The sequence below is a fragment of the Mesocricetus auratus genome, unplaced genomic scaffold (genome assembly GCF_017639785.1).
Source record: "Mesocricetus auratus isolate SY011 unplaced genomic scaffold, BCM_Maur_2.0 Super-Scaffold_100043, whole genome shotgun sequence".
Classification (NCBI taxonomy): domain Eukaryota; kingdom Metazoa; phylum Chordata; class Mammalia; order Rodentia; family Cricetidae; genus Mesocricetus; species Mesocricetus auratus.
In genome coordinates, this window is record NW_024429220.1 from 5,683,390 (window position 1) to 5,706,212 (window position 22,823).

The following is a 22,823-nucleotide window of genomic DNA, read 5'->3' on the forward strand; positions in this document are numbered from 1 at the left end:
CTACCTTCTGAGTGCTGGGATTAAAGGTGTGTGCCACCAACGCCGGCTTGCTATGGTTTCTTAATGGCTAGCTCTGAATTATTAACAGATAATTACTAATATATATTTAAATATTTATTTGTTTATTTTATGTATATGAGTGTTTTGCTTTCATCCATACCAGAAAAGAGCACCAGATCTCATCACAGATGGTTGTGAGCCACCATGTGGTTGCTGGGAATTGAACTCAGGACCTCTGGAAGAGCAGCCAGTCAATGCTCTTAACCACTGAGCCATCTCTCCAGCCCCCTAATATATATTTTTATAAGGTCTTATCTTACTGAGGATACAGCCTCTTCCCAGGATCACATAGTGACTCTCTACTCTTGACTACATTTCCCAGAATCCTCCTTGACTCCTAGTCCCACCTATTGGCCAACAGTGATTTATTTATCAACCAATAGGACAAACATATACACAGGAGGACTCCCCCATCAGATGGTATTCATGAATTTTCTTCACCTGTGGAAACAAAAGTAAAGCCTCTTCCCCAATGTAACTCATGTCCTGGTTTCTATTCAGAGGACAAGACATCTTTGAAGTATATCAGCTGGTTTAACTCTGTACTTTTTTTCTATTATGCAATGTCTCTAACGCAGCTGCCATTCCTTTCTCATTAGCATTCAGAAAATTCAAAGTTAATAAAGTACTATGCAATCTGTTTTTGGGTTCTGACCTCCATCATAGACTGACGTGTCTGCACACAGAGAGAACAGTACCTTTGTACCATTGCCAAATTACTCTTGTTCCTTCTGGCTTATTTTTCTGCTACCAACTTTTTTAGAGATAAACTAAAAATTATCTAACTGACAACAAAGATTATCAAAATGATAATTAGCAGTATGTCAATCTGGAGTAAGTTAATTATCCCTTCATTTAATTGTTCCATCTGTAAATCATCCATTATGTAATCATACAGAGACCTAACTCTCTCCCTTGTAATAGTGCTTTCCATATTTAATGTGAAAAAAACCCTGCTTTTTAAAAACTAATCCCCCCCTTTAAGAATTTCCAATTGACTTAACAAATCTGTCATCAATGCCAGTGAACCGTGTGGCGTAGCTCTTCTGAATTGGACGACTAGCTTGCGGCTGAGAGCTGAGAGTGTCAGCCGGAAGCGAGGGGCTGTAGTGAAACCCTGGAAGAGTGTGGGTGACAGCTGAAGATGGTTCAGAAAAGCTCCAACAGGGGAACGGGTTTCAAGCTGAAGATCGTTCAGAAAAGATCCAACAGGGGAACGGGTTTCAAGCTGAAGATCGTTCAGAAAAGATCCAACAGGGAAACGGGTTTCAAGCTGAAGATCTCTCAGAAAAGCTCCAACAGGGAAACGGGTTTCAAGCTGAAGATCGTTCAGAAAAGCTCCAACAGGAAAACAGGTTTCAAGGCAGCCACCTAGTTTGGCAGCAGCTGGAGAACGGTTCCAGGGGTCCAGGAAAATTTCACACCCACTGGGAGAAAAGAAGCCCAAAAGCCGGCATCTGCAGGGGAATGTGAGAGAGTAGCTAACTCCTGTTTGCAGCCCAAAGAGATTTGGGGAGAAAACAAAACAAAAGAAAAGCTACTGGGGCAGGGACTCCAGTGGGATCCCTGCCTGCAGCTCAGGGACTCCAGTGGGATCCCCGCCTGCAGCTCAGCGACTCCAGTGGGGTCCCCGCCTGCAGCTCAGCGACTCCAGTGGGGTCCCCGCCTGCAGCTCAGCGACTCCAGTGGGATCCCCGCCTGCAGCTCAGCGACTCCAGTGGGGTCCCCGCCTGCAGTTTAGGCCTGGGCCAGTGGCTTCAAAGTGGGCGGTTCATGAATTTGTACTTTTACGTTGGGCGCCAATATGTAAGGCGAACAATAAAGGACCCAGAGACAGATGTTGGAGTTCAAACTTCAAGCAAAGCATCCAAGCCAACAGATCTTACTTACCTTTACCAAGCTGGAATGGCAATCCTGTCTCCATGAATTCTCAGAGGCAAGGCTCTGGATTCCTGCCTCCTCTTTCTCTGCCCAGCCATATCCTCCCGTCTCCACCTCCCTAATGCTGGGACTAAAGGCGTGCGTGCGTGCGTGCGTGCGTGCGTGTGTGTGTGTGTGTGTGTGTGTGTGTGTGTGATCCCAAGTGCGGCATCAAAGGCATGAGCGCTGTCACTCTTCACTCTTTTGTAGGTCAGGTTGGCCTTGAACTCAGAAAGAGCCACCTGCCTGTCTCCTGGGCACCAGGATTAAAGGTGTGTGCCACCACTGCCTCGTTTCTATAGATAACTAGTGTGGCTGGCTTTGCTTTCTGATTCTTCAGGTACTCTTTATTAAATTATAAATAACGTATCACCACAACCAGAAGAGTATTATTTTACAGTTAGTTTTCTCCTGCAGCACATTTGTGATTAGGAAAGGCCTTGCCTACCTCACAGGGGCAGCATTCAAAGGGCACCTTCAATTTTTTTTTCAACCAGACTATCACCATTGACATTGTTTTATTTTCTTCTCCTAAGTAATCAATTTGACGTTTATAGATGATGGACCTCATAAAAGGGCTGAACCAGAATTCTGTCAGAACCAGATAGCATGGCTGAAAAGTCTAAAGAGGTTGAGTGTGAACCCTGGTTCTCATGGAGATGGTCAGCCGAGCCCTCTGATGCATACGAACTAGAAAGGCTAAGTTGAGGAGAGCGCCTCAGCCGCACATTTATTCCGGGGTTCTCTCGGACAAATGTACTGACTGACAAGGATCCTACTTCAGGGTGACTTCAGATAGTCACTTAAAATCAAACACAGCCAGATATAAACTTCAGAGAATTTCTGTGGAATAAAAATCCGAGAAAAAAAATCTTTTAAAATTAAATTTAGGTATAGAACCAAATGATTTATGGGATTGATTGAAGGACAAACCTAGAGTATTTGGTGGCTAGGGGATTATGTCAGCGTTGTATGGATTTCTACGTGGAGCCATTTTTCTTGTCTGAGGGTGACAGGGTAGACACTGCCACCACTGCAAATCAGCTGATGTCTCAGCATGCGCCTCTTGTGAGTGGGGATTGCCTGGTGCTTTCTGTAGTTTAAGGTTCAGCATTAAGAAGCCAGACACACTAGATTTAGTTATAATGTGGCAAATTTAAAAATTTTATTGTTTTGGCAATGCATAATTATTTGTCTAATTTTTCTAAAATGTTGTAGCTTATAATAAACTACAGTTTATGATAAAGGTGTGATTTTTTTTTGAGACAGGGTTTCTCTGTGGCTTTGGAGGCTGTCCTAGAACTAATTCTTGTAGACCAGGCTGCCTCTGCCTCCCCCGTGCTGGGATTAAAGGCGTGCGCCTCCACCTGGCAAAGGTGTGGTCTTAAAAGCCCTGCTGTTTATATGTAGAATAATGGGAGCAGAAGGCACAGGGATCATGAGTAATCAGAATGGAAACCTAAGCACTGTTTCGCTGACACTAAGCAAAAGAGCTGACCTACTCACGAAAAGAGAAATATAAGCTGCATAGTTCTTATTTTTAAGTGTTAAGCCTTTTATAGGTATGTGTATTCCCGAGTGTCAGTTTGTGTACTGCAGGTGCACAGAGGGGTCTGGAGAGTTCACAGGAAAGCAACGTCTTCTGAATCTGAATTAAAGGTGGCAGTGAGCTGCTGTGTGCATGTGGGGTCTTGAACCCAGGTGTCCTACAGGAGTAGTAAACATTTTTAATTGCTGAGCCATCTCTCCAAGCCCTCAGAGTTCTTACTAATGACTAAAATGATCTCTATGAGTTTCAGGCTGGCCTGGACTACAGAGGGAGTTCTGGGACATCCAGGGCCATACAGAGAAACTCTGTCTTGAAAAACCAGGAACTGAAGAAAAAGAAGTTCAAAGAGGCATCCTAGACCATGGCACAGACCAAGGCAGCTCATACAGCACTCCAGTTTTCCAAGGAGGACACGGAGGCACCCAGCACTAATGTGTTATCTGATGATAATGGGGGAAACTGCTTAGTATATTACAGGCTTTCATATCTTTTAAAAGGATGCTGTGGTTATTATCAGTGGGTTGTGGTAAGAAGGGTGTTGCTGGCAAGGGAATCATCCAGGTGTTTTTCTGAGCTCCCCATGTTTCCCCCAATGCCACCATCTCCGTGTGTGTATATGTCCACGCGTGTGCACGTTCACACACATGTGAAAGGAAGCCAGAGGTTGGTGTTAGATGTTTAACTGTCTATCTTAGTTTTTGAAGCAGGCCATTCACTGGACCCGAACCTGGAATTTACTGTCTGGTAAGTCTGTCTAGCCAGTGAGATCCCTGATCTGTCTCCATCTGCCCACACGGGGCTGATAGTTGGGTACCACTGTGCGGGATTCCTGTGTGATCACCGCTGTGCGGGATTCCTGTGTGATCACCGCTGTGCGGGATTCCTGTGTGATCACCGCTGTGCGGGATTCCTGTGTGGTCACCGCTGTGCCGGATTCCTGTGTGGTCACCGCTGTGCGGGATTCCTGTGTGATCACCGCTGTGCCGGATTCCTGTGTGGTCACCGCTGTGCGGGATTCCTGTGTGATCACCGCTGTGCCGGATTCCTGTGTGGTCACCGCTGTGCGGGATTCCTGTGTGGTCACCGCTGTGTGGGATTCCTGTGTGGGTGCTTGTGGTGTTTTTGAAGCACGTACTTCACCAACTGAACTCTCTCCCCACCTCTTGCCCTATTTCCCTTTATAGACTAATTAAATTATTGGGAAACATAAGAGGTATTATTAGGAGTATAAAGTTTCCCCCGAGTTAGCCTACTTTTTACCCATTCAGTTGGAGGCACTTCTGTTTTCTAAAAACAGTGGTAGAGGTGGCCTGATTTCAAGAACAGCTCAATAGAGCTAAAATTCTGAGCTGCAGGGTCCTCTGTGTTTGTTCCCTAAGACTCTCGAAGAGTAAAAGGTCTCTTGAAATGTGATCCTGTCCACTTTGGGTTTGGACAGAAACAAACACTTAGCTCAGTATTTACTCTTCACAAGGACAATCTCTCTACCTCTTACGCAGTCAAACTCGCCTTCCTTCCCTGTGTCCAGACCTCCGTCCGAGGTACTTTGTCTACAGGGCTGCTTTGTGCCTGCCATACAGCTCTTCCTTAGGAGACATGGCTTTTCCAGGGTAGAGACCTTACAGATTCCTTCTTTAGTGGGGGGCAGCGTTTACTCGTCTTTAAGCCAGGAAGTTCTGTTTGTGTGTACCATGTGTGACTCCTGCTACCTCTGGTTCTTCTACATTCGACGGACAGAGACTGGCTCCGATGGTGACTTCCCAGCAGATGACATTCAGTGGAGTGGCGGCAACCATGGGGAGCCAGAGCACATGCAACATGGCGTAAAGGACGCTGGGGAGGCAGAGACAGGGACTCTATAGGATAAGTCAACTAGTTAGATTAGCTGGAATCATCGAGTGCTGTGTTCAGTGAGAGACCATTTGTTAGTAAATAAAGTGGACGGAGATGGAGAAAGACACCAGCATCAACTTTGGGCCTCTACACACAAACTTACATATGTGCACATATAGACACACACACACACACAATGTAAAAGAATTTATTATGAACTGTAATGTACCATAGTCTCATTCAAATGTCAGTTTAAACTGTCTGAAATCTCAGTACCTTTAAATTATTCTATCTCCCCTCCACCAGAATGATTATTTATTAGATGTAAGGAATGGAACAAGAAATTATGTAATTCAGTATGTTTCAGTTTGTTGTGTTGGCTTTTCCTTGGTAGACATGAATAAATGTCTATATATAGAGCAGGAGTGACAGACCAAAGGAAGCATCCGCCCAAGTCCAACTTGGTCAACCAATGGGTTTATTGTTATTCCTGGAGCATGGATAAGGGGTTGGTTACTCATAAGAGTGACCTTCAAACAGCTTACACTACCAAAATATCCCACATGGCATGCTTGCTGGCTTCCTCAGAGCAGTAAAAGTAGACGCCCCCTCAGCTAACATCCAACCTCTGTGTATGCTGGCTCTTCCTGAGACCAAGAGCAGTAGGTAGAATGACACGCTTCCAGGCGAGCAGTTCAGCAGTGAGTGGCTGGAATCTCAGGTGAAGATCTGAGGATGCTTCTATCTCTCCTGTGGGAACATCCGCAGGACTGACGGGGAGGCACTCATGTTTGTAGTCAATTGCTTGGATGCCGTTGACCACAGCCACACTATGCTCAGAGGACAACATTCCACAGCACATTTCATTTGAATGCCTGAAAGAACCCTTTGTTCTCCTCTAGTAGGCCTTAAGGAAAAAAAATGCTTATTACTGAAAGACATTAGCACTTAGGGTTAATAGTACTTCCTTTAGAAATAGTAACAAAATGCTCAGCTGGCTAAATTCATGTTGATCTGTTGCTACATATTATGTCAATTTTCTTAATGGCCAAATAATCTTGGGTTCTATGAGTAAGGGTTTTATGGCTTTATATGGAAGATTTTTAGCCTGTTTTGATAGTGCTGAAAGTCAGGGTAGACATCAGATTCTTACATTTGTCCTTGTAGATAAGACTGAATATTCTTCAAAGGTTTCAGTTGTCTTTCCCTGGGATTTCCAATTAGTTTGTAAAGTATCCATAAACAGGTAACTTCCAGGATTTCTTTAAAATGGATACATTTTTAATGTGAAAAGGCAACATAGAAACATTGCTATAACTAAGATATAACCAATGGGAGAACAAAGGATGGTGTATCTCATGGTAAATATTTTATTGCTAAAACATAACAAAGTTATACATATTTCTAAATGTGCTACTTTGTAATGCATATTTAGGATGGGACTTTTCCTAATCCTCTATTCTTTCTATTCATTCTCGATACACTATACATTGTATAAAGTACATTCTTGTATTTCTTCCGTAAAGTAATTATACTGCAGGAATCTCACAGAACATTTTAAGATCGTACCCCACTCATTTCTATCTTGTTGGAAGTTTTCATTTCAGTGACTTGTTTCTAGGCTGGAGCCACTCCCTGCAGTTTGGGATTACTTCCGATTCTTGCCACCCAAACACTGATGAAGTGCTAACTGGCAAGGGTTCAGGACCAATCCTTTAAGACTGTGATGAACGCGCAAGCTCCAGCTGGCGTATGGGGGATTGAAGACTGCATTCTAAAGGTGGAGAAATACGTAGAAAAAGAATGAGACTAGGCTAGGAGAGAGCTGGAGGGGGAGAGCGAAAGAACCAGCCAGCCAAGAAAGATGGGATGTAGAGATAGATGCAGATATCTGTCTAACCACAGAAACACAGATACGCAGGCAATGGGGTTACACGTGCATGCGTGCGTGCGTGCGTGGGTGCGTTTGTGTGTGTGTGTGTGTATGTGAACACTGTCGATGTGTACCCATTTCAGAGCCTATTTTAAAGTTAGCCAGTCATAGTAGCACATGCCTATAATCCCAGCACTCTGAAGGCTGAGGTAGAAGGACTACAAGTTCCAAGTCAGCCAGACGATATGTTCCAGACCAGCCTGGGTTACATAAGAAGATGCTGTCTAAAAACATACAATTCACCACCAGAACTCTATAGTCACTAATAACATATGCTTAGTTGCAGATAGCACACAGATACAGATTTTTTAAACTTAATTGCATGCAATATGTTAGAACAAGCAGAAGTTTTAAAAGCAGGTAAATCTGGGTTCAGTAATAACCTATGAAGCCTGAGGTCATTGAGTTATTTTGCATTAGTTTCCTTTTGTGTAAAATGGGACTAATATTAAAATATTTCAGGCATGTACAAGTTTTGTAAGTATGCAAATGTGTTACAGAGAGTATACATAAACCAAAGATATTTTATAATATCATGTAATTCAACTAGTCATAAGTAAGTAATGTTTCTCTTCTGGATCCTTGGCATTTAATATCAGGTAGTGTGCATTTCCTTGCTTTGTATTTTGTCATTAAACATGAAAATTTAATATTCAGACCACTAAAAACGTAACTATGAAATTTTATGTAATTACTTCTTTTTTGCCACCAACAACTTATTTTCCTAGTGGGCATCACCTTAGCTCAGTGATCAAGCGCATATCACAGAAGAGAAAGCTCTCAGCATCGCTCTCAGCATGCTGTGTCAGGACACAATGCCACCACTCATTCCTGCCCACAACACATCAATAATGAGAAGCACAAAGAAATCCAGACAGGAAGATAGCGTAGAAAAGCAAACGGACCCTCTTCTAAAATACTGTTAATGTTGAAACTGTCTGAGATGTTTTCAAGATTGAAGCAGGTTCGTAAACAGAGTAGCTAAATGCTGTGAATAATTATGCATTTTCTTTTTAAGATGACTACTCATTTAGTGTGCATGTGAATATGTGTGCACACACTCATGTACTTGAGAGTGCACAGAAATCACATGTGGGTTTCAGAATATAGCTTTGGGAGTTGGTTCTTTCCTTCCGCCACATGGGTCCAGGGATGGAACTCAGTCAACGGGCTGGGAGCAAGGTGCTGATGTGGTGATACAATGTTTATGATTTATCAAAGCTTGCCTGAGGATTCAGAAAGCAAAGTCAGCCACAAGCCATAGAAACCAGGCACACGGCTTTAATCCCAGCAGCCAGAGGCTAGGAGGTGGTGGTGCACACCTTTAATCCCAGGACTCAGGACTAAGAGGCAGACAGATGTCTGTGAGTCCAAGGCCACCCAGATCTACACAGAGTGGATCAGTGTAAAAGCTCGCACCTTTAATCCCAGCATTAGGGAAGCATGTAAGACAGAACACGGTCTCAGTGAGGGACATTCAGTCTCCAGCCACGCTGAGGAGAGGTTACAGTTTGAGGCTTGGGAGAACTCGTGGAGACGGGATCACCCGAGGCAGAGGTAAGCAGCTGCGTTGCTTTTCTGATACTCAGTTTGAAGCTTGCACCCCAGTGTCGGACTCTGGGTGTTCCGTTCATGGTTTCACTGCTGATTCTTCTGCCTTTTCTGTTAGTGGCTGCCCTGAGCTGACTGTGCAGCTGAGGATGACCCTGAGCTCCTGGCTCTGCTGCTTCCTCTCTGAGTGCCGGACCCCTGGGTGTGCACCATCGTGTTCAGTTCTACGAGAGACTGGAATTTACTTTTTCAAGGTTTTTACGTCTATTTGCTGGATCCAAATTTGCCTGTGTAAGTTTTAAAATTATTCATTGTTGCTACTGCCTTGTAGTTAACCGTGAGTTCAGTTTGCATCAACAGTGTAAGATTTTGCGTGTAGATCTATCCACGACGAGGAGCTTGGCGAAAGAGGCACCCACTGAGAGGACGAGAGGATGCCTCACCCTGACTGCTTTTCTCAGGGGCGTAATAGGAACCTGGAACTCAGGGGCTGGGGACATGGCCGGGCGGTGAAGGCTGCAGTGTGGCCGCCTCCAGATTCCTGTGTGGGTCCTGGGATCCACAATTGGGTTCTCTGCTGTGCAGCAAGCGCTGCCACTCACTGAGCTCCTCTGCATCTCAAGAGTAAACATTAACAGATAAGGGGCAGGGTGGGGGGATGGCTTAGTGGATAAAATGCTTGGCAGGGAAGCATGAGGACCAGAGTTCAAATCCCCAATCCCCACATAAAGGCCAAGGGGGCATGACACCCCGGTTGTGACACAGGGTTCAGGGAGAGATCCTGACTCAGGTGGGTGAGACTGAAGAAGACACCTGCTGCCAGGGTTTAGTACACACACAGACACACACACACACACACACATAGACACAGACACACACAGACACACATACACACACAGTCAGACACAGACACACACACACAGACACACACAGACAGACACACAGACACATAGACACACACACACAGACAGACAGACACACAGACACACACACAGACACACACTCACACACAGACACACACACACAGACACACACACAGACACACACACACAGACACACACACAGAGACAGACAGACACACAGAGACACACACACAGAGACACACACACAGACACACACACACAGACACATACATACACACAGACACACACACACAGACACATACATACACACAGACACACACACACAGACACATACATACACACAGACACACACACACACAGACACATACATACACACAGACACACACACACCAAGAGGAAGTCTTAGAGATTTTACTTAAATGTTTTATAATCAGTGCAGCTTCCATATATGTAATAAATTAAATTAATTCCTCTCCTCCCCTTTCCCCCTCCCTGTCCAGAACATTCTTTTTATTTCCCAGACACAGCGACTGTCATAGGCATTGTGAGGCACAAAAGCACGGGCGCTGCATAAAAACAACTTTACATTCAAAGTGTTCATCATTTACTGATTCTCCACCTTTTGACAAATCACGTGCAGACACCATTCACATTTCTCTCCAGTTTTTAAAAATATTTATTTACCTATGTTATGCATGTGAGCGCTTTCGTGCAGGAATGTAAAAGCAGGTGGAGCCTACGGAGGTCAGGAGAGGGTTTAGATGCCCTGGGAGAGGATTGCAGGTGGTGGAGACAATGAGGGTGCAGGAATCCACCTCAGTGGTCGGAAGAGCAACCAGTGCTCCTGACTGACTGTGTGAAGAGAGTCAGTGCTCCTGACTGACTGTGTGAAGAGAGTCAGTGCTCCTGACTGACTATGTGAGGAGAGTCAGTGCTCCTGATTGACTGACTGTGTGAAGAGAGTCAGTGCTCCTGACTGACTGACTGTGTGAAGAGAGTCAGTGCTCCTGATTGACTGACTGTGTGAAGAGAGTCAGTGCTCCTGGCTGACTGACTGTGTGAAGAGAGTCAGTGCTCCTGACTGACTGACTGTGTGAAGAGAGTCAGTGCTCCTGACTGACTGACTGTGTGAAGAGAGTCAGTGCTCCTGATTGACTGACTGTGTGAGGAGAGTCAGTGCTCCTGGCTGACTGACTGTGTGAGGAGAGTCAGTGCTCCTGACTGACTGACTGTGTGAAGAGAGTCAGTGCTCCTGACTGACTGACTGTGTGAAGAGAGTCAGTGCTCCTGACTGACTGACTGTGTGAAGAGAGTCAGTGCTCCTGACTGACTGACTGTGTGAGGAGAGTCAGTGCTCCTGACTGACTGACTGTGTGAAGAGAGTCAGTGCTCCTGACTGACTGACTGTGTGAGGAGAGTCAGTGCTCCTGACTGACTGACTGTGTGAAGAGAGTCAGTGCTCCTGACTGACTGACTGTGTGAAGAGAGTCAGTGCTCCTGACTGACTGACTGTGTGAAGAGAGTCAGTGCTCCTGACTGACTGACTGTGTGAAGAGAGTCAGTGCTCCTGACTGACTGACTGTGTGAAGAGAGTCAGTGCTCCTGATTGACTGACTGTGTGAAGATGACTGACTGTGTGAAGAGAGTCAGTGCTCCTGACTGACTGACTGTGTGAAGAGAGTCAGTGCTCCTGACTGACTGACTGTGTGAAGAGAGTCAGTGCTCCTGACTGACTGTGTGACTGTGGCTTCTTTAAATGAAGAATACTTTACTCTTAGCCGTAGTTATCCTGTTGATAAAGTTCCAGAATGTATTCTTATCTGACGGCAACTTTGATCATGTTAACAACTTCTCCCCGACCCTCACTGCTCTCCAGCCTCTGAGATCCACTGTCTGTGTCTATACTCGTGAGACCAAGCTTCCAAGTCTGCAGAGACAGAACATGGGGCACCTATCTTTTCTGTGTGGGGGTTACTTCTCTTAGCATGATTCCCTCCAGGTTCATCCATTTCCCAGCAAATTACAGGATTTCACTCTTTAAAAATGGCGGATCGGCCCTCTGTTGCACATTTACACATTTTCTTTATCCGTTCCGAGTGAAAGCAATTATGTTGTTTATTGTGAATAGTGTGGTAGCCACGGGAGTGCAGGTGTCTCCTCAAGGTTCTGCCTCCGTTCCCTGCCGGTAGACACCTGCAGTCAGATGCTGAACCCCTTCTCTAATGGTGTGAATGATCCCCCTTCTTCTCCAGCCTCAGCAGCCTGTGCCGGTTTTCCGTCACCGCGTGTCTAACTGTGACGGGTGACACCTGCCGCTGGGATCTGCGTCTCCCCGATGACCGGTGATGCTGATGCTGAGCATCCTTCCATCCTTGCCTGCCCACTCAGGTGCCTTCTTTTGAGACGTCTATTCAGGTGAAAGTCCACTTTTATTGTTGTATCAGATGGAGTTTGCAAATACTTCCTCCATCCTTTAGGTTTCTCTGCACACTGTTAATTATTTCCCTTTCTGTGCAAAAGATTTCAGTTTGATGCAGTCCTATTAGTCAACCTTTGGCTTTGAGCTTTGTGCTTTTGTGTTACTTAAAAACACAGGCCAGGGGGATGGGCCCCTGGGTAAAGATGCTAGCTGCCAAGCCTCATGACCTGAGCTTGGCATCTCCAACCTCCACGGTGGGAGGAGAGAACCAAGTCTGCAACTTGTCCACCGCCTTCACATATATTCTGTGGCACACACACGCGCACACACACACACACACACATGCACTCACACATGCACGCACGCACACATACACACACAACTGTAATAATTCGAAAAAAAAACTTCTCATAGTCAATTTCATGAAATATCTCCTTTGCTTTCTTTAGGTGGATTCAGGCTTTAGTCTCATATTTAAGCCTTTGACCCATTTTAGTTGAGTTTTAGTGATGAAAGACATGGGTGTGATTTAATTCTTTTGCATGTAGACACTCTGTTTTTCTAGCAGCAGTTATAGAAGAAATGGTCCTTTCCTGGACATATGTTCTTGGTGTCTTTGTGAAAATCATTTGCCTATAAATGTGCATATTTATTTCTGGGTTCTATATTGTGTTTTTTATATGTGTTTATATGCCAGTACTCTCTGTAGTATGTTTTTAAAGTCAGTGGGGTAATATCTCCACACTTACTCCTTTCCTTGATATTTTTAGCTGTTTGAGGTGTTCTGCGGATCATCTGTATGACGCTGGAAGAGATGTTTGCCTATGTCTATAAAGAAGATTGGCATTTTGAGAAGACTTGCATGGACCATGTAGATCACTTTGCATACTGAAGGCATTTTAGCGATGTTGATTTTTATGGTCCATAAACATGGAGTACTTCCTGTTGACTATATTCTTCTCAATCATTCTTCAGTGTTTAACAGTTCGCATCATAAAGAGATGTATGTGTTGGTTGAATTTAATCTTAGAAAGCTTGTTTTTAACTGCTTATTTTGTAGCTTACACAATGGATTATTTTCTTATCAGATTTCTGTATGCTGATTCTTTTTTTTTTATGAAACAGGGTTTCTCTGTGTAGCTTTGGAGCCTATACTGGCACTCGCTCTGTAGTTCAGGCTGGCCTCCAACCCACAGACATCCACCTGCCTCTGCCTCCTGGGTGCTGGATTAAAGGCATGCGCCACCAATGCCCGGCATGCTGATTCTTTTTTTTTTTTTGTGGTTTTTCGAGACAGGGTTTCTCTGTATTGTTTTGGAGGCTGTCCTGGAACTCCCTCTGTAGACCAGGCTGGTCTCGAACTCACAGAGATCCGCCTGCCTCTGCCTCCCAAGTGCTGGGATTAAAGGCGTGCGCCACCAACGCCCGGCTATGCTGATTCTTTTTATTGTGCAATTTTACTGAATTTATAGTCTGAGGTTTTTGGCAGAGTCGTTATTTTTTTATATGGATGAAAATATCATCTGCAAGTAATGTAATTTGCCTTCTACCCACTTTAGGTGTCCTTGGGTTAAAATGTGATATTTTTGCACAATAAAAAATAGTACTAGTGTTTGTGTTTTTATCATTTTTATTTTTCACACTTAGTGCACACAAATCACTTTTAAGATATAATTTCATATTTAACTTAAAAATAATAAATTTTAGCCAGGTGTGGCAGTGTGCAACTGTAGTCCCAGCATTTGGAAGACAGAGGCAGGTGGATCTCTGTGAGTTTGAGGCCAGGTTTGCCTATACAGTGAGTTCCAGGATGGCTAGAGCTACAGAGAGAAACCCTGTTTCAAAAAAGCAGAAATAAACAAATAAATAAACAATAAATTTCCTTTATAAAACTAATAAGAAATGTGCTAATTTATTTCCTATGTTCCCTGACTGAGAAATGGTCAGAGGACTCTGTGTCACAAGGTCAGAGAAATGGTTCCTATACTGTAGAGGCTGAAGCACTTTCGTGAGTCCTTGGGTGGCCCAGCTGGATCTCCAAGTTGTTATAGCAACCCTTATGTCGTGAGATGCCTCGTCCAGGCTGTACAATGTGGCCACTGCGACCAAGCAGACTGCCGCTCAACCACCTCAGCCTGTTTCCTCTGTCCAAATCAAGTTATGTCCGTGAAAGCATGGCTTACTAGAGCTTTCTAAACCACCCAGTGATAAGGACTGTAAAAATTTCTGTAGACTAGCTGATTATAAAGAAAACAGAACTACTTTGAGAATACACCATGAGACTTGGGGGCTCAGAAATCTTTATTATCTTGATAAAATCCAGGTTCAGCTGACAGCTGGTGACATCAGGTACAGCTGTTGTTCTACAGATGGCTCTCTCCCGTCTACCCACATGGCTTTGCACGGACACCTCTGCCGTCACCCTGAGACTATGCCACAGTCGGTAGGTGTGGCACATGACACTGGCACCGTGCTGGAAGAAACGCTTCTGCTTCCTGCCAACTTAGGGTTGCCTTGGCCTTTCCAGCAGGAGCGGTGGTCTTTGCTGTTGTTTGTCTACGGCTGCCTTGGCCTTTCCAGCAGGAGCGGTGGTCTTTGCTGTTGTTTGCTAGTTTTTGTTTTTGGCGTGGGAAAGAAAGAGGAGTCTGTGAGCTGCTCCAAGAGAGAGTTTATTAAGTACTAGTCATTCTTTTTTCTTTGTCTCTGCAGAAGAGAATTTATTTGAGAATATGGACACAGCTAACTTGAAGTCAGTTTCAGTTTGTACATAATGCATTAATTTGCCAATTTGTCAAGGGTTAGTTTCCAAAATAAAAGTAAAATAACTGTGATACCCCACAACATGGATTTGAAAAGTCATCTTTTAATAAGAAGGAAAGAAATTACCAACATTTCCATGAGCAAATGTGTTCTATAACTTTCTATCTCAAAGATGTGGAACTTCTAGGGATTATGTTTGAAGAGCTGTTTCGCTGTTGGGCTTCCCACAATTGGTTCATTCTGTTTTTAGAGCCTGCAGCTACTTTGTATGGACATTTTAGGATTCAAGCCGTGTTAAGATTATTGCTCTTACCTATGCAATAAACAGACAATTTCTTTAAGGTATTATATTATTTTTTATTTTATTTTTTGAAACAAGGGTCTCATGTAGCCAAGGATGACCTTGAACTTCTGATCCTTCTGCCTCCAGCTCTTGAGAGCTGAGGTTACAGGTGTGCACCACAACACTCTGTGTTATGTGACGCTGAGGTACTTGAACTAAGGGCCTGGATCATGCTAGGAAAGCATTTTATCAATTGAGTTATACCCCTAGCTTATATCACTTTTTATTTGTATCAAAACATACTGAAGAGTGAGTTCTGAGATGAAAAAGACCATTTGCGTTTTACACCTGCTTTTAATCTTTGTCCACAGTTAAACAAACATACACACAAGTGCATTAAAAACGTGGATTTTTGAAGGCCCACTGTGTGCAAGTCATTTTTTTAGTATCAAAAACACAAAAATTAAGCTACCTGTCCACCGAGAATACACACACACACACACACACACACACACACACACACACACACACACACACCCCATAGAGATGAAAACAGATCCTACAGAGTGTAACTGAGTTGATAGTGAATTATGCCAGAGAATGGAAGAAGGTGGTAGTATTTGCTCAGGGTCTTGAAGAATGGCTGGAGATTCTCTCAGTAAGCCTTACCCAAGGGGAGTAGGTATGGTGATATACTATTGTTTATGATTTAATAAAGTCACCAGAGATCAAAATGCAAAGCTAGCCACAGCTATAGAGCCAGGGAGTGGAGACGCACACCTTTAATTCCAGTCGCCGCACTAGGTAGCCAGAGAAGCTGGCAGCGACGGTGCACGCCTTTAATCCCAGCACCAGGGAGTGGAGACAGGAGAGATAAGGCTGGGTGGAAAAGGAATATAAGGCAGGAGAAGACAGGAGCTCAGGGTTTTTGCCTCTGAGGACTTGTGCAGACAGGATGGCTATTCAGCTTGGTAGAGGTAAGATCTACTGGCTTGGCTGCTGTGCTTCTCTTGTCTTCAACCTAATATCTGTCTCCAGGTCTTTACTTTTCATGTTACAAGTAGGCATTCCACTTCCAGAGAACACAGTTTACAAAAGCATGAAGGCCTGAAATGTGAAGTAATCCAGGACAGGAATCGCTGGAATTCATGGCGGAGATCAGGCATGGCTTCCACTCTGTGGTTGGCTGGCCTCTCATTTGCCTCTCCAGTTCTCCTCTTAGTCCCTGCTTCAGCTGCCAGGCCACAGAGCTCTGTGTGGCGTTAGTGCTTCCGGCCTTTGAGAAGGTAATTTCCTACCTGAAAGGACTACAGCTGGTGCCTGTGTGTGCGTGAGTGTGCATGTGAGTGTGTGTGTGTGCATGCGTGTATGTGACTGTGCGCATGAGTGTGTGTACACGTGTGTGCGTGAGTGTGTGTGCGTGAGTGTGTGTGTGTGTGTTATTCCCTCCCAAAACCCGCACTGCCCAGTCTGATCACTCCCACCATTCACTGAGGTTTATTACTGAAGTCTTCATGGCTGTTTTCAAACTAAATCTGTCCTTGAAGAGTGAGGCTGGGCAGAGAGTTGGGATGCTTAAGTCCTGAAAGCAACCCTGAGATGGATTTTGCCAGGGCTGATTGACAGATTTTTTAAAGATGATTCCCAGAGCACTGGAGAGATGGTCTAGAAGCTCAGAGCATTTGTTGCTCTTGAAGAGGACCTGAGTTCAGTTCCCATCACCCACATGGCATTTCACAAACCCTCTATAGCTCCAGTTCCAGGGGACCTGAAGCCCTGGGTACCAGGCTCATATACAATACATATATGGAGGCAAACACTTAATGCACATAAAATTAACTAGATCTTTAAAAATGTTTTGAATATTCCTTCAGATGTACAAATTCTGATGTTTGAAAACAAGCTGCCTGCTGTGCCTCATTTCTGTATGTATCTGAGAGGCTGAGGGAGGAGACATCTGAGCCCAGGTGTTTGGTGCCAGGAATTCACCACACATTGATGGTCAGGACTGAGCAATCAGTAGTAGGAACATGCCTGTGACTAGCCTCATACTGTAGCCTGGGCCACACAGAGAGACCCCTTCTTTAAAAACAAACAGGCACTGTTAACTTCTTAGGTGTGATAATGACATTTTGGGGATCATTTTTAAAAAGCCATTCTTTGAAGAGCAATGTACTACGATAATAAGGATAAAATTATGTGGGATCTCCTTTTAAAGTAATCCTGAGAGAGGAGGCGAGGGAAGTGTGGGGATATGGATGAACCAATATCACTTACGTGTTGGTAGTTTATTATACCAGCCTATTTTTGCAAATGTTTGAAACATTCAACAACAAAAAGTGAAGCAAGCTTGCAATTTGTTCTTGAAGCTGGGGATGGAATAATTGCTTCCAGGGATATAAAGATAGACGACATTTAAAATTGTTTCTTTTATTTTTGAGATTATAGTTACAACTCTCCCCCTTCCATTCCCCCTCAATATCCTCCTATATACACATCTTCTTGCTCTCTTTCAGATTCATGACCTCTTTTTCATTAATCGTTGCTACACATCATATATATGCCTAGATGTAACCTTATCGGCCTGTATGATGTTACTTGTATGTATGTTTTCAGGGCTGGCCATTTGGCGCTGGGTAGCCGGTGGGTGCGCTCCTCCCTGGGGAGGACAATTTCTCACGCTCTCAGCGCTCCTCAGATGTCTGTCCTCATCTGTGTGAGACTGAGACTCTGTGGTCTTCTCTCATCTACTTTGGCGTTTCTGTTGCTGTCCTTGTTCAGCTCATGTTCAAGCAGTCATGCTGGTGAGACTTTATGGATGTAGCTCTGACATTACGAGGAGACACAGGCGATGGTGGCGCATGCCTTTAGTCCCAGCACTCGGGAGGCAGAATCAGGCAGATCTCTGTGAGTTCGAGGCCGGGCTGGTCCGACAGCTTCCAAAACAATACAGAGAAAACAAAACAAAACAAACAAACAAACAAAAAACCAAGGAGACACAGTCTCATAGCAAACTCTCTGATCCTCTGGTTCTTACAGCTCTGCCCCCACCTCCTTCTACAAGGTTCCCTGAGCTTTATGTGCAAGAATTATTTTGCAGATATATTCACTGGGACTGGGCGCTACAACTCTGTATTTTGACTGGTTGTGTTTTTCTGTAACAGTCTCCATTTTTTGCAGAGAGATTTGTTTCCTTGGTGACGGGTGAGGGCTACACTTACCCGTGGGTATAAGGGCAAATATTAGTGCAGTTAGGGATTATGCTGGGTTGGCAAAGTGGTGATATAGGTTATCTCCCAGGACCTAGTACTTCACTATCCCTGGGTACTATTTCTCTTGCTGGGCAGGTCTTGTGTCCCATTGTGGAGCTGTTGGTTACAGACAGGATGTGTGCACCTCTGTCTAATTACCATTATTGTGTTATGAGGATCGCTGTTGTGGTTCACAGGCATCTAGTTGGGAAGGACTGTTGGCTGCTTCTCTCCTCTGGAAGCTTGCATGGTGCCTTTTGGTACCATGAACGCTAGTTTCAAGAAGGAGGCCTTCAGGTCAGAGCCCTGTGATAGACTGCATCTTTTCTTTTTTCTTTTTTACAGAAGGGCTTAAAACCTACAGACTTTAATATACCAAAGTGCTTCCAACTCTAATTACTAAATAAATGTGTTACAATTTGCTCCCTTTTTGGAAAACATTTCTAGAACATGACCTAAGACTGCCTATATCTGAATTGTGCAGCGTGCTAGTTAAACATGCAGATTCCTGCCCTGTATCAGAGACACCTTGGATCCGAAGCCCTGGAGGGGAAGCCTCAAAGAGGATGACTGGGCATGTTTTTGGATTGATAGCCAACCTGGCAAGGCCAAGGACAGTATGTCACCACTGTACCGGACTGTCTCCTTTAAAACTGTATTCGTTGTTTCACAAGAGCATCTTGTGCAAGAAGAAACCTTACATTTTGGAGTGAAAATTTAGGAATAGTAGTTATCAGAATCCCTATCAATTCTAGAATAAAGGAAACTAGCAACATATAACATCTGTGCAGTTTCCAGGGCAGTTTGCTGCTGCTGCTGCTGTTTTTTTTTGTTTTGTTTTGTTTTGTTTTGTTTTGTTCGTCTTTTGAGTCAGGGTTTCTCTGTGTAGCTCCGGCTGTCCTGGAACTCACTCTGTAGACCAGGTTGGTCTGGAACTCAGAGATCCATTTGCCTCTGCATCCTGAGTGCTGGGATTAAAAGAGTGAGATACCACTGCCTGGTCAAAAAATGTTTTGAATTTTGTTTTGTTTTCAGGACAGGGTTTCTCTGTGGCTTTGGAGGCTGCCCTGGAAGTTGCTCCTGTAGACCAGGCTGGTCTTGAACTCACAAAGATCCGCCTGCCTCTGCCTCCCGAGTGCTGGGATTAAAGGCGTGCGCCACCACAGCCTGGCCCCCCCCAAAAAAATGTTTTAAGGGTGTGGAGTTCTGGATGTTCAGTGTTTCTCTGCAGTACTAAAAAGCTAACTGTGTGAGGATACTTTCCCGTCCCTCTGTTATGCCCTCGCCCCCCCCCCATTGTCTCACTTTTAGAGAAAGGCCCTTCCTTATACTAGTCTGACTACGTCGTCTCCCGGGCAGAGAGATCTATGGGATCCAGTGGGCTAATGAGACTCACAGTGCCGTGATGGAAATCATGCCGTGCAAGCAGCGAATGAACAGCCAAGGCTATTATGCTCCGACGGACTTCTCGTTGGCCTCTATGAAACTGCAGGGCGTTCTAAAATGGCCTGTAAAGTAATGCGCTACATTTGCTTGTTTCAGACAGGTGCTCGGGCTGACTGCCCTTGAACTCACTCGCTAGCCCAGGGTAGCCTGGAGCTCCTCCTTCCTGCACTTCCTGAGACCTGAGTTTTGGGTCTCGTGTGACCATGCCTGGTTTAACTGATGGATGGCCAGAAAGAGTTTCCATGGTCTGTCCCAGGGTTTGGGCATCACTCTGGCACACAGAGCAATGCAGGGCAGCTTCTCTTTGCTCCACTTGTGTGGCAGCTTTTCCTCAGAAGTCACACAGATAATTGAGCAGGAAAAGTTAGAGGGTGAGACTCAGGTCGGCGCTTGTCTCAGTAAAATTATCTATAGACACTTGGCCCGATCTTATCAAAACGACAAGGTCCATGTCATCTGTAGAGACTTTTCTTCTTAATATAATACACATGTATACATATAAATATATAAAATATATTCGTGTTGTTGTTATCAGTAGCCAATAATAATTGAAGTAACTCAATTTAGAAGTGTGCTCTCTCTCTCTCTCTCTCTCTCTCTCTCTCTCTCTCTCTCTCTCTCTCTCTCTCTCTCTCATGCGAGCGAGCAGACCAGAGGTCAACCTCAGGAGTCTTTCTATCGTTCTCCACCTCCTTTTCTGGAGGGGTGGGTGTCTGTCACTGACTCTGGCGTCACTGTGACTCATCTGACTGACCAGCTTGCCCCTGTGGCCCTCCTGCTCCCGCTTCCCAGCGCTGAGATTTCATTCAGTTTTCTGCATGGGCGTTGTGGATCCAAACTCAGGTTTTCACACTTGTCTTACAAGCACTTTACTCACGGAGACACAGTTCCTTAATCCATAGAATACGTTTTTAAAATTTTGTGTTTTGAGACAGGGTCCGTTTACACAGCCCTGGCTGTACTGGAACTCAGTGTAGACCAGGTTGGCCTCAAAGCTCACAGAGATCCATCCACCTCTGCCTCCCTAGTCCCAAGTGCTGGGATTAGGGTGTCCAGAAACTCACCTGGCTCCTAGAATACAGTTTAAACACAACCCGATAGCCACAGGGACTAAAACATGGTATAATTTCAATTTATAAACCTTTGCTATGATATTTAAGAATACAAAGAGTGTCAAGAATTAAAATATAGGACAGACTCGTTCTTCGATAGATGTAGGACAGAGTATGAGTTGAAGGGTTAAAGAGCAGCTTGTTTGCATTAAAAATAGGTGGTGGGACGTTAGAGCCTATTAGGTGGAGTTTGGGTTTTTGCTTGTTTTAATAATTTGTTTATTTGTACTTTATATGGATTGATGTTTTGTCTGCATGCATGTCTGTGTGAGGGTGTTGTTGGATCCCCTGGAACTGGGGTTACAGACAGTTGTGAGCTGTCATGTGGGTGCTGGTAATTGAACCTGGTTCCTCTGGAGTGAGAGTCAGTGCTCTTAACCACTGAGCCATCTCTCTAGCCCCTGCTGTTTGTTTTTTGAGACAGGGGTTTTCTGTGTAGCGATGGCTGAGGTGGATCTATGTGTGTAGACCAGACTGTCCTCGAACTCAGAGACCAGCCTGCTTCTGCTTCTCAAGTGGTGGGACTGAAGGGGTGTGCCTCCACACCTGGCCTGCTAGATCGATCTTTATTTTATTTTAAAATGAAGATACTTACATAGATCGATCTTTAAAGCATCTCAATATTTTATTTTAAAATGAAGATGCTTACAGTATAAGCTTACAGTATTTTAACTTGGGCTGAAGGATTTTAAATGTTAGCTTCGAAGGGACTCTGACCTTGTTGAGCATGGGGAGCATGGCTCTGGCAGGCCCTGCCCTTCCCTCTATCCCCTCTCCTTGTTAGAAACCCTTAGACTGCATTCCTAAAGCTGCCACCGAGGTCTATTCCCTTATTTGGCCACTTCCTCCTCCTGAGGCTGACCACCAAGGTCCAGCTATCAAGGCATTAAGTCCAGCAATCAAAAGCCCCCTTTGGCTCACCTAATTAACATGTCCAACTACAATTAATTTTAACACAGGGTTCCCCTTGTACTTTTATTAACTGCCATTTGTCTGTGTGCCACATCTGTCTCTTCTGTCTCCTCTCTGTCCAGAGGCGGTCCTTTTCCCTCCGGGACAAACACCTTGCCCCCTCTCCCCTGCTTCCTTCCCCTTCTCCCTCATCTTCTATCTCCTGTCTTTGTTTTTTATTCCCTGCTCTTCCCCCTCATCCCCTACTAGGACAAATAAATCCCTTTTGTGCTGAGAACTCAGTCTTGTGAGTCCTGAGCCCGTACTTTTCTTTGCAAGCTTAGTAATGTACAATTGGATTCGAAGCTTTACAAAACAAAATTCTTTGGGAAGTGATTGCAACAAAAAGTTTGAAGACCACTGTTTTAGGAAATCTAGTTCAGGGATCAGTGTGTAGAACAGGGAAGAATTGGGAGAAAACAGGCAGGATACCAGGCTAGATACCAGGCTGAAGACATTTAAGATTTTTTCCGGACCCAAAGAATTTGAACCATATTAATTTCACATACATGGAAATGAAGAGAAACAGGCAGAGCCCAAAAGCAAATAAGAATTAGTGCCGGGCTGGAGAGATGGCTCAGAGGTTAAGAGCACTGACAGCTCTTCCAGAGGTCCTGAGTTCAATTCCCAGCAACCACATGGTGGCTCACAACCATCTACAATTCAATCTGGTGCCCTCTTCTGGCATGTAGGCAGAACACTGTATATGTAATAAATACATAAATCTTAAAAAAAAAAACAAGAATTAATGTCTCCCTGGTTCTTTCTTTAAGGCTTTAACCACTGCCAAAACTGATTCCTAGTGTTTTCTGCTGGCACACTGTGGCCTGACCTGGTCCTTCCTTCCCCTCCTGGCTCACCGACACCCTGCCAAACGCTGCCTTATGATAGG

The 22,823-nt window shown here is 44.6% G+C and overlaps 1 non-coding gene across 1 annotated transcript; it reads right to left on the reverse strand.

The window, feature by feature from the left end:
* Positions 1 to 15,443: 15,443 nt before the first annotated feature.
* On the reverse strand, positions 15,444 to 15,567 carry LOC121135856. Its single transcript, XR_005872978.1, has one exon. It is a non-coding gene; the product is annotated as a small nucleolar RNA SNORA40 (small nucleolar RNA).
* Between the last annotated feature and the right edge of the window lie 7,256 nt (positions 15,568 to 22,823).